At 46.5% G+C, this 23,161-nt stretch overlaps 1 protein-coding gene and 1 long non-coding RNA gene across 2 annotated transcripts in view; one reads left to right on the top strand and one right to left on the bottom strand.

Moving 5' to 3' along the window:
• The window catches only part of GPRC6A (G protein-coupled receptor class C group 6 member A), a 590,379-nt gene that overhangs the window by 52,470 nt on the left and 514,748 nt on the right, over nucleotides 1-23,161 (top strand). The gene's annotated exons all lie outside the window — the stretch shown is intronic.
• The window catches only part of LOC138452648 (uncharacterized), a 34,112-nt gene continuing 27,831 nt past the window's right edge, over nucleotides 16,881-23,161 (bottom strand). The window contains exons 3-4 of the long non-coding RNA XR_011260289.1: nucleotides 17,327-17,443; nucleotides 16,881-16,977 (exon numbers count right to left, since the gene is read on the bottom strand). This is a non-coding gene — a long non-coding RNA (uncharacterized lncRNA). The remainder of the gene's footprint in view (nucleotides 16,978-17,326; nucleotides 17,444-23,161) is intronic.

A 23,161-nucleotide genomic window follows, 5' to 3' on the forward strand; every position in this document is an offset into this window, starting at 1 on the left:
ATCTCAGTTGCCAATGTACCGTATTATTTGGCAGCATGCCATCCTTTTAAACATGACCAATGGGTTTGCATTTCTATTCGGAGCACCACTGAAAGAACCCAGCTGGTGGCACAAGTTATTGAAACCAGACTGAATTGTGAAACGCCATTCTTTGCTTGCGTCCCCGCCCTGCTCTCGCGCAGGGGCAGCCTTTTAGACAAGCTGTTGTATATATATGTGGCCTGCGTATCATGACAACACCATCTTTTGAGGATCAGGATCCACGTATGTTGGAAGAGTGGGGTGGTGCCAGCAGTCATTGTTCTGCACAATTTCTGAAGATCCTGGTGAAGTATGCCAATTTAGACCGCATTGCTGTGCTTGCACATCTTGAAAAACTTGAATCTGAATTGCTTGATGTTCCCAGTACTGAAGAGGGAAAGAAACTGCAAACTAAAATTGAAGAAGATCTGATTGTTTATGTAGAGGAAACCAAACAGCGCAAACACAGAAAGTTTATTAGCGATAAAACCGACTATGAATCAGGACGCATTTTCACCTTTGCCAAACGATTTGACTTATTGCGCAAAAACTTAACCACACAACCGTTGCCAAAACAACTGGGCGATGCTGAGGCCATGTCATCGGAGTCTGATGTTTCTATCTCAGAAAATGATGAAATACCAGTCAAATACATTTTTTTAGACGAAATAAGACTTTTGTGCAAAGACGGAAAAAATCAAAAGAGAGGCAGAGGTCGTGTCAAGAGCAGAGGAAGAGGAAGAGGGAGAGGAAACGACCAGAAATTGCCAAAAGGGGGGAAAAGCTGTCAAGGCCGTCGTGGGAAACGGCTCCGATGTACATCAACAGGGCAGTTTAATGCGCTCTGGGGTAAAACAGTAACTATGGAAGCTATGAAAATCCATCAAATTGTTAACATGTCTTCCCACATACTCACGGGCCCGCAATTATCATTACTCTCACTAGGTTTACATTTCTGTCCTACCACGACATTTGATTATTTTGAGTCACGTCTAGATTTTGACAAATTTCTACGCAAGGTCAGACTCAAAAAGTTCTTTTCCATTAATCCAGCGCAGGCCAAACCATCTGTGTCCCGTACTGGTCATACTGACCTATGTATCTCTGATATCCCTGTGCTGACTGACGTCCTGTTTGAATAATGATTTATTTGATCCCTCAACCTTCGATCCTGTTGACTTTCACATTGATCCCAACTGGGATATACGCACCAAACTGAAAAACAAGTCCAGGTTCAATCCGCAATTTTCTGTGGGTGGCTGAATTGAGGATTTCCAGGATCTTTGCGTCAGTGATCTTCGCAAATTAAGGAAGAAACCCTTCAACCATAAACAGAATTTCACTATTCCACAATGCTCGGCCCTCAGTGAACTACAGAATTTGTCCAATATTGTGATAAAACCGGCCGACAAAGGCTCTAATATTGTCATTCAGGATAGGGATTGTTACGTGGCCGAAGCCAATCGTCAACTACGGGACCGGTGCTGTTATTTCAGGCTGCAAAAAAATCCCTTTGGAGAAATACAGTCGGAGCTGACTTCTCTATGTACCAAATGGGCGGATAAAGGCCTTATTGAGGATGAGTTAGCCACATTTCTTGTTCCCGACAGCCATACCATCCCTACTATATACTTCCTGCCTAAGACACATAAGTCTTTGACTCACCCGCCAGGCAGGCCGATTGTCACCTTATGTGGTTCCCTTCTTGAACATATGGCCCAGTTCATTGATGAGACTCTGTTCCCATTTGTTTCAGTGTTACCTTCTTATCTACGGGACACTAAGGACTTTTTAAGTCACATTACTGATATACCTTGGGAGGAGGGTCTAAATTTGGCAACTCTTGATGTTGTTTCTTTGTATACCTCCATTGATCACTCCACTGGGTTGGCAGCTTGCAAATATTTTTTGGACACTCGATCTCTGAATTTTCTAGGGCACAGTTGTATGATTTTGGATATGCTTCTGTTCTGCTTAACTAACAATGTTTTTCTGTTTGAGGGCTTCTTTTATCATCAGGTTAGAGGTACTGCTATGGGCAGTACCTTTATTATGTTGTTCCACTGTACAGCGCCTTGGTGTAAAGCGCTCTATAAATAAATAAATCAAATCAAATCATACGCTAATTTGACCATGGGGTGGTGGGAGGCTACTTTTTTGTCTGATTTACTTTCATCTAGTTTCCCTACACAAATTATTGGTTGGTGGCGTTACATTGACGATGTTTTTTTTAATTTGGAAAGGAAATGAAAGTGAATGGGCATCTTTTGTGGACAGCATTAACAACAATACTATGAATCTGAAATTCACTGAATGTCACAGCTCCACTGAGATTGTATATTTGGATGTCAATGTGAGGCTTGATAACTTTGGAATTCACACACCCCTTTACAAAAAACCCATCAACACAGGCCTCCCTCTGCATGCCACAAGTTGTCATCCGCCCTCCCGTAAGAATAGCATTCCCTATGGCGAATTTATTCGCTTTCGGCGCAACTGTACAGATATCCTTGAATTTGACCGGTGTTGCAGTCTGGCTGCCGTTGTTTTTTTACAACAGAGTTATCGAAAGAAGATTATAGAAATGGCCTTTGTTAAAGCATGTGCACTTTCGAGGGAAAAGCTATTGCATGGTCCTACCAATAAGAAGAACAAGGACCATGATGATCCCTGCCTCATGGTCACATTTAATAATGCTTCTTATGATATCCGGAAGATTATTATGAGACATTGGCGTATTCTCATGCTTGACAAAGATCTTGGTCCAATACTGCCAAAGTGCCTTATACTGACCTACAAACAAGCACCTTCGCTGAAGGACAGACTGGTTTCCAGTTATTTATCACCTGTCCAAAAAAACTCTACCATGACCAATTGGCTAACACGTTTTCCAAAAGGGTTTGCCAAGTGCCAAAAATGTAAGGCCTGTCTACACGCTACTGCCTACAAATCCTTTATACATCCTATTACAGGCACTGAATTTAGGCTAAAACATTTTATCAACTGTGATACCCCTTTTGTAGTGTATGTCCTTGCGTGTCCCTGCCGAAAATGGTACGTAGGGTCCACTACATGTATATTGAAGCTCAGAATTTTGCAGCACCTAAGAGCCATTAAGAATTTGGACCATACGTATCTCATGGCCAAACATTTCAGGCAGGAACATGATAGATATGTACACCTTCTTACGTTTTTTGCTGTTGCCCATGTCCCGACTAACTTGAGAGGTGGTGACCGAACCCTGAAACCTAGACAATTGGAAACCAGGTTAATTTTAGCCTTTGATACTAAATACCCCAACGGTCACAACGTGGATGAGGAGTTGCATACTTTTATGGGCATCTGATACTTTGTTCCTTTCGATCCAGTTTTTCATGTTCTTGTCGGTCTGATTCTGGTTACCTAATATTGCTTCTCTTAGGTACTAATAAGACATACTGCTCTGGCCTGGAAACGCCTTGTTTATTTTAATTTTATTATCTGTGTTATTGCACCAGACCCATTTTCTTTTTGGTTTTACGGCTGTCTTGCCATTCTGATAAAATAAGGGACCGTTACTATTATGATTTTGATATAGGTTTATTCTAAATCTATTTTTTCTATGGATATTGCTCTCTTTCTTTCCAATTTGTGCCTTCTCTCCTTACTTGTTATTCTATAAGGCTGAGCACTGTGTAGATTTCTTGTTTTCATATATTTGCTTTTTACTGTGTGGGCACGTGATCAACAAAAAACCAACTACTTTTTAAAGATAGGGCATGTAGTGTCTTTATTCCAACCCTAGCTTTCAGCCATATGTATTTTAATATGGAATTTTATCGTAAAATCCTTGCACTTGCACTTGCACTTTATGAGTACCAAAAAAAGTTTGGTCTCTTGTCTGTTGCTGCTAAGTCGGTATGTTTACATGGAAATGCACTTGCACTTCATGAGTATCAAACTACTTTGGTTGATTGTCCACTTCTGCTAAGTCGGTATGTTTACATAGAAATGCACTTGCACTTTATGCTGTAACTATGGGCTGCACCACTCATCAGATCTTTTGCTATTGCACTTGCACTTTATGGCCCATTTATAGAAACATGTTTTAATTCCATGGTTGCATTTTTCTGATAGTGATGCATTTATTTTTAACAAGCCACTATTGGCTTCATATCTATATTGTTATTCTATATATTGTTTTCTTCGATTTTATATTACTGCTATGTTAATATTTTACATAATATTGCACTTGCACTTTATGTTATAACTAGTGACTGCATGTTTCGGAAAGTGATGTTTTCATTTCCAAGAAAAAAATATTTTTGTATATGCATCCATATCAATAATCCTTTTTTTTTATCATGGGACTTATATTTCAGTATTATGCTTACCTCTTATTTTGTGACACTTTAAACATGTTTCTTGAATTACTTTACTGTGCAATGCATTATACTGCAATATCTAATTGTTCATATCATTGTTATGTTTTAGACTTTACTCCAGTCTAACATGGCTGCCCTGGTTTTTACAGCATAGTGGTTGACTTGTGGAAACAGGCAAAATGGAAGAGGGACTACTGTGCAATATGTATTGTGTTTTTCACTCTGGTTCCCTAACGTGACCAAGCGCTCAGGGAAGCACGAAACGCGTCGTTCAGGACCCATCCTTGGCGTCCTGCTTTGTTTGCTGTGTGTGTTTTGCTTTTTTGCCTTTCTTTACCATCATTAAAACTCGTGTCTTTACTTTGATTTGAGTTTGTCATTTCTGGGGCCTGCAGTACCTCATGGTGGAGTGCGTTTTTTTTTCCTCTGTTGTGCTTTTTGAAATATAACCATAATACGGAAGCCACTCTGCTCAATCAAGACATCTTGGAAGATCTCGAGTGGGGTTCATTTATTATGCTACCCATTGTACAATTTGCATCACAACATCGAGATGCATGTGGTTGGTAAGGAAATGTTAGACGGTTTAACGCTTTAAGTGCTGAGAGTGTTAAATCCTCATTTGTGCAGCAATCCATTGAAGTGCCGCACTTGTCAAAATGAAAAGACGATTTATAGGAAATTGTTATTCCTTTCCACACATCTCCAAACAAATGTATGCATTCTTTGATGACAAGCGCGTTGTGCGAATATAGCCACTCCTATTTGGGTGATACGCTGTACATTTCAAGGGGAATAATGTCATACGTTTGTTTAAACATCATATTTATGAAAATGCAATGTATAGAAGCCAGACTGGATGCAGACTGTGATGCTGGAAATGCTTTGGAGGGACAGGGCCTCCCTGTCCTTGTCCTGTACTCCTATTTCATGTGTGCTCTGTGTTGTTTTCTGCACAGGAGTTCATGTGGGACTCCTGGCAGTGCACCTCTTCCTCTTTTTGGTTGTGGTGAACAGACCCTTGGGATATCCTTATGGCACCCATGGGTGGGGGTACAACCCTGTACCCTTAGTGTATGTTTTTGGGCGCCTATTGAATTGCTGGTTGTAGTGAACTGAAACATATTTGCCCTGCCTATGAAATTAATTGTGCTTTAACTTCTTTTAACCTTGTCTTTCTACCCCTTTTTGAAAGTAACTGAAGTGGCAGCTCCATGCTGAATTTGATAGGTGCTATGAGTATACTCCATTTTGGGATACAGAGGCTCTGCCATTGGAATCAGTCGATTCCTGATAGGAGACAAAATGGCCCCTGTGGCCTCTTGCTTTCTATTGCTTATTACCTTGTTTTCCCAAAGTCCTGGGAAGCCCTGACTCTGTCCCTTCCCCTGACTGCCTGTTGGGTGGAAGTTCCATATATGGTATTGTGGGGAAGTCAGGCCAGACTGGCTGGAGCCTTCCCAGTGACTGTATGTTGTTGGTACACCCTTGGGGTGGGACCTGGGTGAATGGAATGTGTGACCAATATACATTTCATGTTATGGGCGTCTGGTTTCTGGTGTGTGGCACAATGGGGGTCATTACGAGTTTGGAGGCAGCCATGGGGCTAATAGCACCATGGCTGCTTCCAAACCCATGTCCGGGTCCGTGGTGTTGGAATGGGGACTTACCAGGACATTCTGCCCTTGGCGGACCCGGTAAGTCCCCATTCTGAATACCATTCCCCATTCCCATTCAAGCCCCCATAGGGCTCAATGGGAATGGGGAAGGAGCTAATAACGGGCCCGCAAGTAGCGGGCCCGTTATTAGCTCCTTGGTCCCTTAGCGGCTCCCCCTAAGGGACCTCGGAATGCGGCAGTATGGGGTTAACGGCACCAGCATCCTTACCAGTGCCGTTAACCCCCTACCGCTGTACTCGGAATGAGGCCCAATGAATGAGACAGCCCTGCCCAAAACTGGTATCAATGCAGTGTGGAGTGCTGAATGGCTGGGCCCTTGTCCCAATCCACATTCTTTGTTGTGAGTGTCTGGATGGAGAAGAATGGCCTGCATGCACTGGGAGCCTGAATGCCTGCCTGCTTGCTGAATGCCCTTCTGAATGATTGGCTGCCTGAGCCTGGCTCAGCAGTGTGAACGAGAGACAGAACAGTATATCTGGGGACCTCTCACTTACTGGAATTGTTCAGAAACTAAAGTCGAAACTTGATGCTTAACCTTGAAGCCCAGCTGGAAGAAGAAGGCTTTTCTGGAGGTTTCCTTGGACACAATTCGAAAGCTGCCACGTCTGTAAGAACTGATCCAAGAGAGGACCTGGCTAGGAGACCTCTTCGCGAGCTACGAGAAAATATTGTGCACCAGCTAACCTTCACCAAGGCTCCCTGGAAGTCAGTCCTCGAAATGCTGCCGACCGTAGACGGGGACTGCCGAGGAATCTGAAGTGAAGCGCCAGGACGTCAAGGCTATCGACAACCATCACCGTCGACCAAGGTTGGGAGGACTACTGTAACCGCGTCGACCGGAGCCGCAACGCTCCACTGCCTAAGACACTTTGAAATCATGGACTCCCTTGCTCATCACCATCAACTGCTTTGTCCCGCAGGAGAAAGTCAAGGTTGCCAACGAACCGAGGAGAATCAGCTGGTGGGTTTCCTGCCACCTAAAGTCCACAAAGACACCAACGAAGATCCGAAAGCCAGCCGTGGTCGAGTCCCAATCGCCAACACCAAACGCTGATGACCCTACGCCCTTGCTGGACCTTCATTCTTCATCAATCTGCTTTGCGGCAACAAACTCTCGGCGTCGAGGTGTACCGCATGCCTCATCTTTGCAGGACGTCCACGACCGATCGTCGACAAGCACCGCAAGGATCGTAGCTGCTGCCTCGACGACATTGTTCACCTTTTCTTCAAGGAATCTCGACGATCCATGGCTCCTGCCTTAAAGAGAGTTCACTCAAGAAGGATCTGTTGACGACCCATCGAACAACTCTGCTAAACCAGTTACATTGGGGTAGTAGAACATTTTTAGAAGGAAACAAGACTCTGCTAAACAATATATGGACTGGGCTTGTTAATATACTTTATTTACAGGTTGCCCAGGTGGGAGGATCCTCATACAGAACTGTGTCTTTGGTAGGGACAAAGTATTCTGACAATTGTCTAACCCAACTTGTTTTCCTCCAATATCTGGTGTTGGTTCACTGTGCCATTAGACTTGTATGTCATTGCAACTGTCAGCAGTTGATGCCTTTTTAAAAGAGCCAAGAGTCAACTGTGGTACCACATAGATATTGTACATATTTACTATATTAGTATTGCCTGAGCGCAAAGTGTGTTATTGTGTATGTATATATCCTGAACCTTATTTATGTAAAGAATTGTGTTATCACTAACATAGTGTGTGGACATTCCTTTATGGGGGATTGGGGACTACACTGTGCTTAATAACCAGTCTGCATCACCTCCAGAGAGCTTAAGCCTTAATTGCTCGTCCATTGCTACCACAATAGAGCATCTTGGCTGGTGTGCTGTGTGCTTCTACTCTGCCATATAGAGGGCAGGAGTACAGATAACACCCCTCCAGTCTTTACAGAGACCATCAGCGTAATTATAGGGAGAAATGGGGGGACAAGTCCCCCCAACTTTGGTGGCATGCCTTTTTGTCCCCCCATCTTTTGGTGGGAGGGGCAGGGGGGCTGCATTGTGGCCGCCGCAAACATTGATCATGTAATTGGACAGCGCAAGCCTGGCTGAGGTGCCCAGCCAGGCTTGCGCTGTCTCATTACATAATGCCAAGCTGAGCTCAGCTGCGTGTATGTTTGCTGGAGGGATGGGTTGCGGGCTACCCCTAGTGAGGGGTCACATTTGGACAATCACATTTGGGGTTAGGGGAGTATCCAGCATTGCAATGGGGGGGGAGAGGTGAGCCACTAAATGTGTTGCATGTAATAGTCTCATTCACACCCCCAAACCGGCCATCCCTGCCCCAATCTAATTTTTTGGTAACATTAGTGGCAGATGTCATTTTTACCCATAAAAAAATAAAACTGCAGGATCATTGCAGATGCAGGAAACTCATCTATTAGAGCTCTGTCCATTCCAAAAATACATGGAACCCTCCTAATTTGCATATGGATTGACCCAACAGAAGTGCCTTCACAGAAAAGGACTTTGCAAGGAGCATCATCAGTCTTTGATACGTGGAGGCACCATGGTAGTGACTTTAGAATAAGTGTCCGTAAGTAAGCCAGATGGCAAATACGTTTGTTGTGCAAAATACCTAAAATGCACTATTGTTATATATGGAGCAACTCTATAGTCATTAGGCTTTTTTATTATACTAGCATGATATATTAACATTAGCTTTGAAGTGAATCAGAATCACACACAGAGCGTCAGATAAGACACAATGTGATTACATAAATTGCCCAGGATCACACACTTTGGTTGAATGGTGAAACTGGGATGTGGACAATTTAAGCAACTGTGCCCGTCTTCCCAGGTTTAGTTGATATAGATATTTATTAAGGTTTTGCTTTACATTTCATGTGCTTAAATAAATATTTATAGCAGTGCCTTGGAAGCAAACCACATCACATAATAAGCTAGCCTTTCATAGAAAACTAACTGTACACCATATACATTGTCATAGAAATAAGTTGCGGAATGAGAGTATGGCTTTCGTTTTATTCTTCCCATCCTGCATGCAGTCACAATAGTATCATGAAGATTAACGTGAGCCTAACAAATCCCTCTTGGGTTTTAAAGCCATAGTCATTATTACATAAAACATGCAACATGATGCACCCTTCTCACTTCTGATCACTCCCTCCCATACACATTTCTAAAGGGACAAAAGTAACTGCTAATAGTCGCCCCCTCCCTCCCATCAGTTCCTAATGGCTCAGTGTAATGCTTTGTTGACATAGAGAAACGTGGGACATTGTCCTGGCAGCGGGACACCTCTACCATATGGAAAGGGTAAGGTGTCCTGCTGCCAGGACAATAGGTTTGCTGAGCAGGAATTGCTCGGCACACATTGTCCTGCCAGTGGGACACCTTTTCCATTGGGCACCCTCTTTGAGGTGCCGAATGGGAGTGGTGTCCCACTGACAAATGACCTGGTCTGGCCTCCCGCTCGGTACGCTATTGCTTGGGGTCATTTGAACTCCGGAAAACGTACCTTAATTTTAATGAGTCAGAATGTTGCAAGTAATTAATAAAATCAGAATAAGCAACCTAATTTGCTGTTTTAAAATCTTGCATTTTGTATTATCTCTATATGCTTGTTTGAGTCAGTGCCGTGGTGGCAATAATCAAACACCAGCTCCCTTGAGCCTGCTTATAGGCCCTCCTTAGGTATAGACGCAGGTTTTTTTTACTGTTGTCAATGCAGTGAATCCTAAAGACCATCTGTAGTGTTATAAGTTTCAGAAGGTTGGCGTGTCTTTAGAATTGAATTTTAAAGATACGCCACCAGTCTTATGAAAGTTATAACAGAGAGTTGGCAATGGATTCTTGTGGGGTAGAAGTTTGGTGTTATCCCTGAGAGCTACCGTGCGCCCTTCCTCCACCCAGCCCCTTTCTTTCAGTTGTCATGTCCCACCAACATTTTCAGCAAAGTTACTCCACTATGGGAGACATATGTTCAAGCTTCGTGATCAGCTGATCCAGGCTGTGGCAATGAAAGCATGCTTACGCTTTTAACAGTGGCCATAGAGCACCATCTCTGGCTGGGCTGCTGCGCTCATCTCTGAAGTGGCATAATTATCCACTGACCTAATAGCTGACAGCCTTTACTTAGAGTAATTGATTTAAACACGAACTTTCTTCAGCAAGGCTAATAACTGCACTTTAAGGCATCTCCATTGTCTGAAAAAATAAACTGGTTAAAAGAACGGCACAGAGGGCCACAGTTGAGACTAAATGAATGCATGAAAGAGGCGGAAGTCAGTTGATTAACATGACAGTATTCAAGCCATATGGATTAGTTTGCATTTGAGAAAACAAAGCGATTGAATAGACCTTAGTTTTAAGAAGAAAGCAAAATGTGCAAAAAAATGCGTTTGTGCTCTGCGGGCAGTTTCCTGCTGTCCGGGACGGTGTCAGCTCTGCCGAACGCGCATGCCCTGTTGTCTCGTAATTCAACGTGTCACTTCGCCCACCTGCCTGAACCCTGAGCTGCGTTACCCTGGTGCACCTTCGCCAGCCTGCGCATGCTCCCTACCCTAACCCTGCGCCCACCTTAGTGCTAGGGCCATCTGATGTATTTATTCATTTATTTATTGGACATTTGTATGGCGCCTCTACACAAGTGTTTTCAGATGCCACAAGACAAAATAACATGGGAACCACACACGTAGAACAACAAAATTGTTATATTGGTCTTGTGACAATCCTGCCGTGCGAGTTCATGACAAGGTGGTAAGTGCAGGGGAAGGGGGTAGAGGGAGAAGTGCAGGAGTGGGGTGCCCCAAGGGTGTGCGGAGGCATGTGCTTGGCAGGACAAGGTGACAAGTGCAAGGGGAAGAGGGCAGAAGGGAAGATGCGTGCAGTGGACAGGGAGGACCAAGCTGGGCTAGTCTGGGTAAGGGAGCCTGAAGGCAAGTGCTTGCAAGGGGTGCACGGGGTGGTCTGGCCCCTGTATGACTCTGAAGGGACCAGGCTCCAGTCACAGCGGCACAAGGAGAGTTAGCACGGGAGGGGGAGAAGAAAGGAAGAGGAGAAAAGTAAAGTCTTGAGAAGTTTCCGGAACTTCAGAAGATCCGGCTCAAGTCTGAGGGGTGCAGGGAGGCCGTTCCAGAGGGAGGAACCAGCCGAGGAAAGGGATCTAAATCCCACTCTCAACTTGGAGAAACGTTTGACCTGCAGAGAGTTGGAGCCCCCTAACTCTTATCTGAGGAGGACGAGTCAGTCCCTACACTGGGGACTGGGCATAGGGCAAAATGCGGGCCCTCCTTCCCATCCAGCCACCACAGTAACCAGCCATATTCTGCATCCTGCCCAGGCACCCCGACCCTGCACCCACCGCACCCCCACACTCCGGATCTCCCACCCAGGAAAACCTCTCCATGAGTCCCAGTGATTACAGCTCTGCACCGCACTCAACCCCATGCTTCCGCCACGAGACATGGCATTTTTGAAACACTCCTTAGCCTCACATATATTCCCCCCTACCCCCACCAGATCATCGCCTTCAATAGATAGAGGAGGTGTTGGATGGCTCCATATGGGGTGGGGCAAGTATGTGCACCGCTGCACAGGTACACAAAATGCCACTACAGACTTGGCATGGCCCACAGAGTACCTTCGTTGACCATATTCTGGGACCCAGAACCACTGCCTTCCCTCACCCCCGCTAGATCTGGATCCTTATACAGCAGATTGGGGTTCTTCTCTCTAGCCCCAGCTGGCAACCACAAACCTTGTCTTAGAGCCCCGGAACCCACGGGTAGGACACCATCTGTCACCATTAGACAGGCCTCCACAACACTGGACAGGGGAGAGATCACAGTGAATTTAAGGGAAAAATGGAATGAATTATGGGTAATTTTTCATCTTCGGCATTGTCCTCAGGCTGGTTTCTTCCTGTTCGTCTGGGATGCAAATGGTTGCAGCTCCGGCTCCAAATAATATCACTTTGCGGTGGTCTTTAAACGTAGTATGACTGGAGTTCAACTGACAAAAAGCATTGGTGCATAGAAATCCAAATCTAACGGGTATCTAGTTAAGTGCAGCCATTTTTCTGCTACTTCAGTAGCGCACATCTCCCTGGCAACAGCAGCAGGCTGGCAGACGTGAGCGAGAGGGTCAAGGCACGGCTGGTGCTTCGGCCATTTCATGGCCAAGCGGCGGCAAGCTGCCATGCCAACGCCATACACTGCTCCCAAATACCCCTTTCTACTTTTTTTTTACAATAGCAATGTTTTGGCAATATTTGGTGGCTTACGCCACCAAAAAGTGCCACAACCAACCAGTTGACACACACTTGCTAATAGGACACTCTGGTTTCATTTTACTTTTTTATTTTTTACTCGTCAGCACTTTCTCTATGTGGTGTTTGTCACCACAGTCATTGTAGCTCACCATTTTCTTGCCCTTTCTTTAGTGTCTTCTCCAATCAAAGTCTCTTTAAAGCTTGTGGTTTATCCTGCATTGTAGCCAGTCGCTAAGCGCCATGCAAACTGCTCATTCTTGCTCATTAAAATATTATTTACACTTAGCTGAGGGTGAGTGGCTTACTTTGGGGGGCGGTGGGGGCGTGCCATCTTCTCTGTGCCCGCCTCCACAGCACACTTAGGAATGTTCCATTTTGGCCTTTTTAGCCAGCTTGTCACAAGTGTTACAAGGAAGATTTTGTTGTATGTCATCAGGACCGATGACACAGGACTCCATTATAGAAACACACATATCTTTATTCAGATATGTACAGATTCCAGTTACTCCCTTAGTTCATAGGTATCAGTGGCACACCCACCGACCATCCTCAGGCATCATCGGCAAGACAAAGCAGAGGAACACAGGTTTGCATTCTGGTCCCGCGCTTAGAGACTGGTCTCTGGTATTGCGTGTGTTAGAAAATATTAATTACTCAATCCTAGTCGCCCCCCAGGTCTCAAATGATACATTCAGAACACTAACAGATCATCCTCTATCCAACATTCACTGAGCTGTCAATCACCCACATTCACCAACATTCTGACAAGGCAAGCAAAGATGATCAGCAGGACAACTGAGTAGGGGAGCATAATACATTAACACGAAAGACAAGACACAACACAATCCATTAGTAAACACTGCATGCAAGGAGTATTTGCAGGCAGCATTTACTAATTCACAAGGCAGACTTGAAAATGAAAGAGTACTATAATTCGGTAGTTTGTTTCGAGGTCAACCTCTTAGGCCTTGCGCCCTTGGTAAAATCAAAATTGATTGTGTCGCGTCTGTGCGAAAAGAGTTTTAAGGAGGAACGACTACCTCTCCTCCGAGGCTTTAAACAAGTTGCTGAAGTTTTCACACTGTGACTGCGCCACACATATTATGGAAATGTTGCAAGATTTGAGCCACTGAAATAATGTGCTGACACCGGTTACATGTCACATATCTCCTTTTTAATTTTGACACGTGTTTCGGCTCATTCCGAGCCTTTCTCAAAACAGGGCATATATTTTGGTAATTAAATCACTGTTAATGTCACAATGTAATTACAATTCACAAATAGGACAGAGATTTAGGGAGGGGTGAGGGTAGGATGGTGGGAGAAAAATTAAAGAAAAAGAAAACCAAAGCCTTGAGTTAGTTGCATGTTCAATCTCACATGCTAATTACATCACAGATATATACATTGATATATTGTTTGATGTATTATGCAGTACTCAGCTGCCCGAGAACATATCCACCTTCTTTATCCTGGTATGGATCACCATAACTAACATCAAATGAAAATAGTTCTTACCATCACTGTACTTTTCAAAATGTATTCGGGTTTAAGAAAGAGACATGGATAACTTAGTGAACAGTGTTCTTACCATCATTGTACTTGTTCAAATTTAGAACGGGAATGAACATTCTGTGCTTTAGTCCCTGGGTTCGAATCCCACCTGCAAAATTATGCTAATGGTTTCATGAGTGTATGTCATAAATCCTATTGTATTACCTGAATGTCGCTCCTGGTTGGAAGTGTACAAAATTGTCATCGCTGTTAGGATTTGTCCATGTGATTCAAAGTCCTATCTAAATTAACTTATGTGCTCACTATTACTGCATATCTGAGTCAATGGCGTAGGCTGTGTATATACTGGTGTTGTATATCTGTGTTTAAGAGATTCAGCCATACGTATTGTCTAAGGATGCGTTTCTAAAATGTAATAGAATTACTGGTCGTGCTGAAGAAAGCCATTGAGATTGCTGGTCAGGCTCAGTGATGCCGGATGGAAATAAAAGCCGCACAATGCGGCTTGTTGAAAAATCTCTTGGTGTGCTCTAAATACTATCGCAATCTTGTTTTAATGCGCTCGAAGTGTGTTCCAAACAAATTGTAATGAATGGTCTGTAATCTCATGTTACGGAGAGTATTGATAAGTGCAAAGTGCGTGGATCAGACACGGGGACTGCTATAATTGTGCTTACCTGCAAAAATGAAGCTTCTCCCTTATCCCACGCGTCGGCTAATCTGATACGAAGGCGCGGAGTCTCTGATTAGCTAGTTTGTGTGTGTAACTATGGCAGTGTGAAAAGTCCCTTGTTGATGTTTGTGGCTAGGTCCGAACGTCGCGACCTTGTTTTGGGCTCAGTAGAGTATGAGTGCGTGTTTGTCTAGTATGTGTCCCAAACACCAATGAGTTATTAGTACTGAATGGATGTTTGCGAAAAACGTTATTTGTAGCCCATTTTTTGTGCATAATGTAATTAATTAATAGACTTTTTTACAAAGCAAAAAATGGATTGGTGAAAAAAATATATAAAGGTAGGTTTTGTGAAAAAATCTTGCTTAAACGCAAAGGTCTATAAATACCACAATGCCGATCTGAAATCGCCTGATTAGTGGTGCGGTATAATAGAAATGTGTGAGCTGTCTTGGAACAGTTGAGATCTAGTCTATCCGTTCAAAGTAAACTATTCAGCTAAAGGGCAAATATACCTATGTCACATGTGATTACAAATTTAAATTCGAGACGGGTCAGTGATATACAAGTGATCAGAGCTCTAATAGTCATAAGTCAAATGATATACACAAAGTGCTATTTAAAGTTTAAAAATTAACATCTCAGAAAAGGTGATCATTTTTGCTCAACTGCCTGACCAGCAATCTCAATGTCTTTCTTCAGCAAACCAGTAATTCTATCACATCTTAGAAACGCATCCTTAGACAATACGTATAGCTGAATCTCTGAATCACAGATATGCAACACCAGTATATACGCAGCCTACGCCATTGACTCAGATTTGACTCAGATACGCAGTAATAGTGAGCACATAAGTTAATTTAGATAGGACTTTGAATCACATGGACAAATCCTAACAGCAATGACAATTTTGTCCACTTCTAACAACCAGGAGCGACATTCAGGTAATACAATAGGATTTATGACATACACTCATGAACCCATTAACATAATTTTGCAGATGGGATTCGAACCCAGGGACTAAAGCACAGTATGTTCATTCCCGTTCTACATTTGAACAAGCACCAGGATGGTAAGAACACTGTTCACTAAGTTATCCATGTCTCTTTCTTAAACCCGAATACATTTGGAAAAGTACAGTGATGGTAAAAACTATTTTCATTTGATGTTAGTTATGGTGATCCATATCATGATAAAGAAGGTGGATATGTTCTTGAGCAGCTGAGTACTGCATAATACATCAAACAATGTATCAATGTATATATCTGTGATGCAATTAGCATGTGAGATTGAACATGCAACTAATGCAAGGCTTTGGTTTTCTTTTTCTTTAATTTTTCTCCCACCAATCCTACCCTCATCCCTCCCCAAATCTCTGTCCTATTTGTGAATTGTAATTACATTGTGACATTAACAGTGATTTAATTACCAAAATATATGGCCTGTTTTCAGAAAGGCTCGAATGAGCCGAAACACGTGTCAAACTTAAAAGGGCCTCCTACGGGAGATATGTGACATGTAACCGATGTCAGCACATTATTTCAGTGGCTCAAATCTTGCAACATTTCCATAATATGTGTGGCGCAGTCACAGTGTGAAAACCTCAGCAACTTGAAAATGAAAGAGTTTGTACTCTTTCCTCCTCCCCTCTGCCTCCTCATGAATGGGTAAAATTGCATGGTGAGGACCCCACAGCACATATGTGCTAACATAGGTGGTCTCCAGCATGCAATTTATAACAGTGGTCGAAGTGCATGGGAGCGGTTGGGAGTGGTCCTACTCCACTTTACTTTAAGTTTTACCGTTCGTATACGGTTATTTTAAAAAGAAAACAGAATGGTTTATTTTTAAAAGAAAAGTGTAGGAATAAATTGAAACGTGCACCACATCCCCCTAAACAGCAGGCACATTTGTATATTGGGCTCACCTTACTGTGGATTCGAACCTTGGACCTGCTGGATCTGATCCAATCGCACATCATGAGGAGCTATCATGAAACTGCTGCGTTTTTGTTATTTTGTCAATGGCCTGCTTGGGACCAAACCCATTCCCAAGTCCCATAGCTCCCGTAATCCGAATGTTTCTTTTGCATTTAAGCAACTTAACGAGAAAATACTGCAGGCACAGCTGTACATGCAGTTAATGGGTAGGTGAGAGGGCTGGCTTTAATCTTTTGCATGACAAAAAGTGGTTGTTCCCAAAGATTTTGGAACTCTCGTCTCCTGCACACTATCTGCTATCTGTAAAAGCAGATCAATAACTTATAGAAGTAATGTGATGTTTTTATAGGGTGATATACAATTTGTTCACAAATAGAAGTCTTTTTTCAGACAGTAAGACAGTATAGTAAAATGACTATCTCACAAACAAAATTATATCAAAATTCATATTTTTATTGTACATAGTTAGGCCCAACGCGTTTCAAGCTTACACTCTTCTTCAGGGGCAATAGCACAATTCCATAAGTTTCTGGAAAAACAAAGAAATATGTAAATTTTAGCATAACATATTAGATCTTTAGAATAACATATTTAGTACTCTATTAATTTTTAGAAGACAGAATACCCATTACTATCACTATTTATGCATGGTTAAACATCTTGTAGCCATTCATACTGCAGTATACCAAAAGAAGTAGAGAAATATCACATTTTACAATCTGCATTCTAGATTACAATCATTTTGTCATTAGAGAGCTAAATCAACCAGTAATAGAGGGGGTACGAGTAGAGTCAACCTACGTGGGAACAGTTAGTTACTAATATCGGTGAACAGGAACTGAGGAATAGATAACAAGTTCAGCAAGAGAGACACTTACCACATTGGGTAAGTAGACTTCGTAAATAGGTAGAAAGGAGTGAAGATGGTTCATATATCGGGCCGTCTGAGCCAGTCAAATATCTCCTTATGACATAACCAATGTCCATATGCTAAACTACAGAAAGAAACGTATGGAATAGTGATTAAAAGATGTGAACAAGTAGAGAGAAGCATGATTCTAGCAATCATTAAAACAATAATATATCCACTTACATGTAGTCAAGATAGTACCACACTTACAGGGTAATTCATAGAATTTTGCAGAAAAGTGTCGCAAGCGGCTGGCGCAGAGTGTCCGCGTGCGATTGTCTGCGCCAGGCGCGTGCGCCAAAACCGATTTCCGCGCACAGCGTATTCATGGATTTTAGGCTCCCAAACCAGCCGTGGCGCAGAGTATCGCAGCGACCCTGCAGCAGCGCCAGTAACGCCCCCAAGAACGCCCTCGCGCAAGGAAAAGCCATCAAAATCGCTAAATCATCGCAAAGGGCTGCGCTAACCCTGGACTAGTTTACAGGGCTGCCAAACAAGAAACGCAAAGCGGGTAACATACATATCAGGGGTACGCGGGAAGTTTTACATGCGATTAGCCAGGGTACGTGTATGACAGGGGTACGCGTGAAGTTAAACACGCGATTAGCCAGGGTACGTGTATTACAGGGGTACGCAGGAATTTTCACACGCGATTTGGCTGGGTACGTGTTTGACAGGGGTACGCGTGAAGTTTTACACGCGATTAGCCAGGGTACGTGTATTACAGGGGTGTGCGGGAATAATCACACGCGATTTGGCTGGGTACGTGTATTACAGGGGTGCGCGGGAATTATCACACGCGATTTGGCTGGGTACGTGTATTACAGGGGTGCGCGGGAATAATCACACGCAATTAGGCTGGGTGGGTCCTCACAGGTGTTCCCTGTACACCCTCCACGGCCCCTGCAGGCAGCCCACAAAACAGGGGACTACCCTGCACACCTGCTCATGTCTCCCAGCCCCACCAGCAGTGTGGGGCACCCTCCACCAGGCCCCCACTCATGTCTCCCACCACCCCCACCCACCAACCACCATGGGCAGCCCCCACCAGGCTCCCACCCATGTCCCCTATCACCCCCACCCCCCAGCCACCATGGGCAGCCCCCACCAGGCCCCCACTCATGTCTCCCACCCACCCCCACGCCACCATGGGCAGCCCCCACCAGGCCCCCACTCATGTCTCCCACCCACCCCCCAGCCACCATGGGCAGCCCCCAACAGGCCCCCACTCATGTCTCCCACCCACCCCCCCCAGCCACCATGGGCAGCCCCCACCAGGCCCCCACTCATGTCTCCCACCCACCCCCCAGCCACCATGGGCAGCCCCCAACAGGCCCCCACTCATGTCTCCCACCCACCCCCCCCAGCCACCATGGGCAGCCCCCACCAGGCCCCCACTCATGTCTCCCACCCACCCCCCCAGCCACCATGGGCAGCCCCCACCAGGCTCCCACCCATGTCCCCTATCACCCCCACCCCCCAGCAGTGCAGGGGCAGCCTCCACCCGGCCCCCACTCATGTCTCCCACCCCCCCCCAGCCACCATGGGCAGCCCCCACCAGGCCCCCACTCATGTCCCCTATCACCCCACCCCCCAGCCACCATGGGCAGCCCCCAGCAGGCCCCCACTCATGTCTCCCACCACCCCCACCCCCCAGCCACCATGGGCAGCCTCCACCAGGCCCCCACACATGTCCCCTATCACCCCCACCCCCCAGCCACCATGGGCAGCCCCCACCAGGCCCCCACTCATGTTCCCCTGCACCCCCACCCCCCAGCATCCAGGGGCACCCTCCACCAGGCCCCCACTCATGTCTCCCACCACCCCCACCCCCCAGCCACCATGGGCAGCCTCCACCAGGCCCCAACTCATATCCCCTATCACCCCCACCCCCCAGCCACCATGGGCAGCCCCCACCAGGCCCCCACTCATGTCTCCCACCCACCCCCACCCCCCAGCAGTGCAGGGGCAGCCTCCACCAGGCCCCCACTCATGTCCCCCTCCCACAGGCCCTGGCAATCCTCAAGCATGGGCCTCATGGCCAGCCACCACAGCCCAAAGAGACAACCAAGTATTACATGCGCCCATGATACTACTCCAATGGAAACAATGTAAATCAACACATGTGTCACACACACACACACACACACACACAATGGTTGCAAGAGAACCTGAAAACCCATATCATGACATGCATGAAAACAATGAGATGAAACCGCACATCGAAGAATTAAAAAATCCAAATAATGTATTAATAACAACAGTAATGGCAAACAAAATTAAACAAAATACACAAGTAAAAAAAAAAAAAAATTAAGCTGGCTGTCCCTTTTCAAATTAAAATCAATAAATGATAATCCAAAAACATTTCTTCCAAAGTTCAACTCCATAAAAAGGAAATGAAGGGAAAAAAGAAATAGAAAACCATTGCTCCATGGGAAAAAATATTCATAGTAAAAAATGTTTCCAAATCCAAAGTCCAACTATGTACAAAGTATTCAGGGTCCATCATCCCAACAGAAGAAATGAAACCTACCAAAAAACCTATCTAAAATGGGACTATATACAAAAGGTGGAGCAGTGTCCGTCGACTCCGAATAAAAATAAACTATAAAGGAAACCTATCACTAAATAACTATATACAATGGCGGCGGGCCAGTCCAGCGGCTCACTTAGTGGTGTTCCGGGCCAGGGCATCATCGAACTCCTCGTCTATGTCAGTCCTGTCAGTCCTGGAGGCAGTCCTGTTCCATGGCCCCGAGGGTCCGCAGGGACGCCGACATGTTCACCTCCAACTCCCTGCGGATTGCCTCGAGGCACTCGGCCCGCCTCAGGGCCCTCCGCATGGAGTTCTCCGCCCTGACCATCGTGAGCCGCGCCTCTTCCGCCCGCCGCCGCTTCGCATCTATGGCGTGGCCCAACCGCTGCCACACGGAAGACACTTCCTGTCCAGGGTCCTCCTGCCCTCCGGCCGATGCCTGCCCCTCCGATGTTGAACGCCCCGAGCTATCGTGGCTCCCACCTACAGCCTCCTGTTGCTGCAGCTGCTGCTGTCCATGTGCCCTGTCCGATGGTGCCTGCACATCCTCCTCCAGCTGGGGTGCAGTCATTGATGTGGCCACCCCTGCTGGACGTCCGACTCCCGACTGTGGCAGGGATCTGTTGTCCACCAGCCTGGCCGCACGGTCGGAGGCAGCTCCACAGGGCACCCAGGTGACACATGGGTGGGAAGATGGCATGGAGGACGACTGGGGCATAGGGGGTTCCGTGGAGGAGGGGGTTGGAACAAGGTCCAGGAAACGGAGGAATCCAGCCCTGGTGAGATGTCCCAGTGGGTCAACGCAGTCAACGAGCCATGCGAGAAGACGTGCAGACTCATCATGAAAAGACTGCAGGTCAGCTCGCATGGCCCGTTGACGCAACGCCACCCCACCCTGGACAGGCTCAACCTGGTGCAGGATAGCCACATCCGCAGGTAGAGGAAGGCCAGGTGTTGTAAGCCAATCCCCTCCCTGAGAACGGGTCTGGAAGTAGGCATCCCCGCTGGTGCAAGATGATGCAGTGACAGGAGCAGGGACAGGATTGCACACAGGCACCTCCGCGGCGGCCTGTGCTGCCTCTTGTCCCAGATCCTGCACTGCACCACTAGCACCAGTGGAATCCCCACCTCCAGACCCCGCCTCTGTCGCTTGCACGGCCTCCTCCTCCTCCAAACCCCCCACCAACCTGGATGACTCCGTGCAATCTTCCTCCGTTGGGCCCTGTGGGGTCCCAGCTGCCCCTTCTGCTGCCGAGGAGTCCAACTCCAACCTCCGCCTCTTGGACCTCCCCTCGGCAGCTGCGGCCTGGGACACGGCACCGGACTCCTCACTCCCCGACGAGATCAGAACCTGGGAGGGGATCCGGGCCCTGCGTCTCCGGCTGGTGGTGCGACCCCTGCCGCTGTGCTCCACAGCACCTTCTCCGCCCTCTTCATCAGTTGACGCTGCAGACAGGGAGAAAGAAAACACAGGCATCAGGGCACTGTCCAATGGACTCATACACACATGACAGTCATACATGAGTGGCATTGGTAAACCTCAGACATGGCATCACAATCCCCAACACACATGTCATTTCAACTTGCACACATGAGCCATACCACAGCCATATTGCAACAGCCAGCACCATCCATTCACATACAACAGTATGAGCAGCCAAAGGTCATCCACACATCACATGCAACATAGGGAGTACACTACACATGCACACACACCACCAAACTTGCATGCATGTGTACACCTCCGCCAACTGTCGCAGTGTTCCGATCGACATCCATGTCACACCTGACAATCATTCCTCCACATCCTGTGCCATGCAAGCCCACACATACAAGCACCATCCATGTGTCACACATGAGACCCCTCTTATGTGTCACCCTCACGGCCCTGTACACCCCCCCTACTTGCCCACATAAAAATACATGTTCAATCTGCACACTCCTGGCACACCACACGCACAGCTTACAATCAGTATGCATGTACACTTACCGCTCGACTCCAGACGGGTCTGCCTCTCAAGGACCTGGACGTGGAGCGCTGGGGATATGCGTTCCAGGACCCTCATCTGATCTTCCGACAAGTGGCCCCGGCGCCCCTTAGCATCCGCTGCCTTCAGGAGGCGCCGGGCCTTGTTGAGGGTCCTGGACCTGAAGTCCTCCCAGCGCTTCCTGACACGTTCGTAGTCGCGGACTGCCACCTCCTCCGCGTTGATGGCAGTCATGATGTCCATCCAGATCCGAGTCCGTCCTTCCTTGTCGGCGCGCAACCTTCCGAAGAGGGCATCATACTGTGCCAGGACATGCTCCACCAGGACACCAACTTCGGTGGCAGTGAAGCTGGTGCCCCTCTGCCTCCTTGGCCGGGGGTTGCCACTGTTGCAAGATGTTGCAGTGCCCGACATGGCAACCCCAGAGGCAGGAGTGGGTGGGCAACTGGGTCCTGGGGCTGGGCTGTGGGGCGATGGAAAAGCAGTCGGGAGTCTCCGGTTCCAGCAGGGGTGGTCACAGCAACAGCACCCCTGGCTGATGTGCAGGCAGCAAATGGCAGGGCACATGGGCAGGTGGGAGCATGCTCAGGGCTCTGGGGGGCAGTAATTCGGCCTTCTGGGCAGGAGCGTGGTCTTCCGTGTGTGAACGCGTGGCCAGCTTGATACGGAGTGATTTTACACGTGAAAATCCAGCACGTCTGCGTGTAATTCGAGGAAAGGCCCTTAGCGCGTAAGCGCGTCAGCACACGTCTGTACATTCATTGGCCCAAAGGCCACCAGCGTATGCGCGTCTATGAAGTCACGTGCACGTTGAATATGGCACACGTTTGAAATGTTGCGTGTAAAAAAAATGAAAGACACGTCCGAGTGTCAAAGTGTGTAATTGGTGGAAATGGCCTTAGCGCGTACACGCGGAAGTGACAAAGCATGTAATTGGTGGAAATGGCCCTAGCGCGTACACGCGGAAGTGACAAAGCGTGTAATCGGTGGAAATGGCCCTAGCGCGTACACGCGGAAGTGACACTGGACGTGTGGGCCTGCATAAAAGGTACGTGTAGAACACCATTTCCTTGTACGTGCTTTTTGTGGAGAGCGAGTGGGTGAAATCCGTACTTCTTGTCGTTTCACACGCGATTTACTTCACGGCGTTTCAAGTTCGTACTCCCTGTTACCTCTGACAGCTTTTTCTCTTTCTTCTCTTTTTCTGGTTTTCTTGGGCCTGTTCCATCAAACAGCGTGCCCTTCTACTGTTGTCCTGTCTCCTCAGACAGAGTAC

This window comes from Ambystoma mexicanum, chromosome 4p (genome assembly GCF_040938575.1).
Source record: "Ambystoma mexicanum isolate Mex_15411 chromosome 4p, UKY_AmexF1_1, whole genome shotgun sequence".
In the NCBI taxonomy this organism is placed as follows: domain Eukaryota; kingdom Metazoa; phylum Chordata; class Amphibia; order Caudata; family Ambystomatidae; genus Ambystoma; species Ambystoma mexicanum.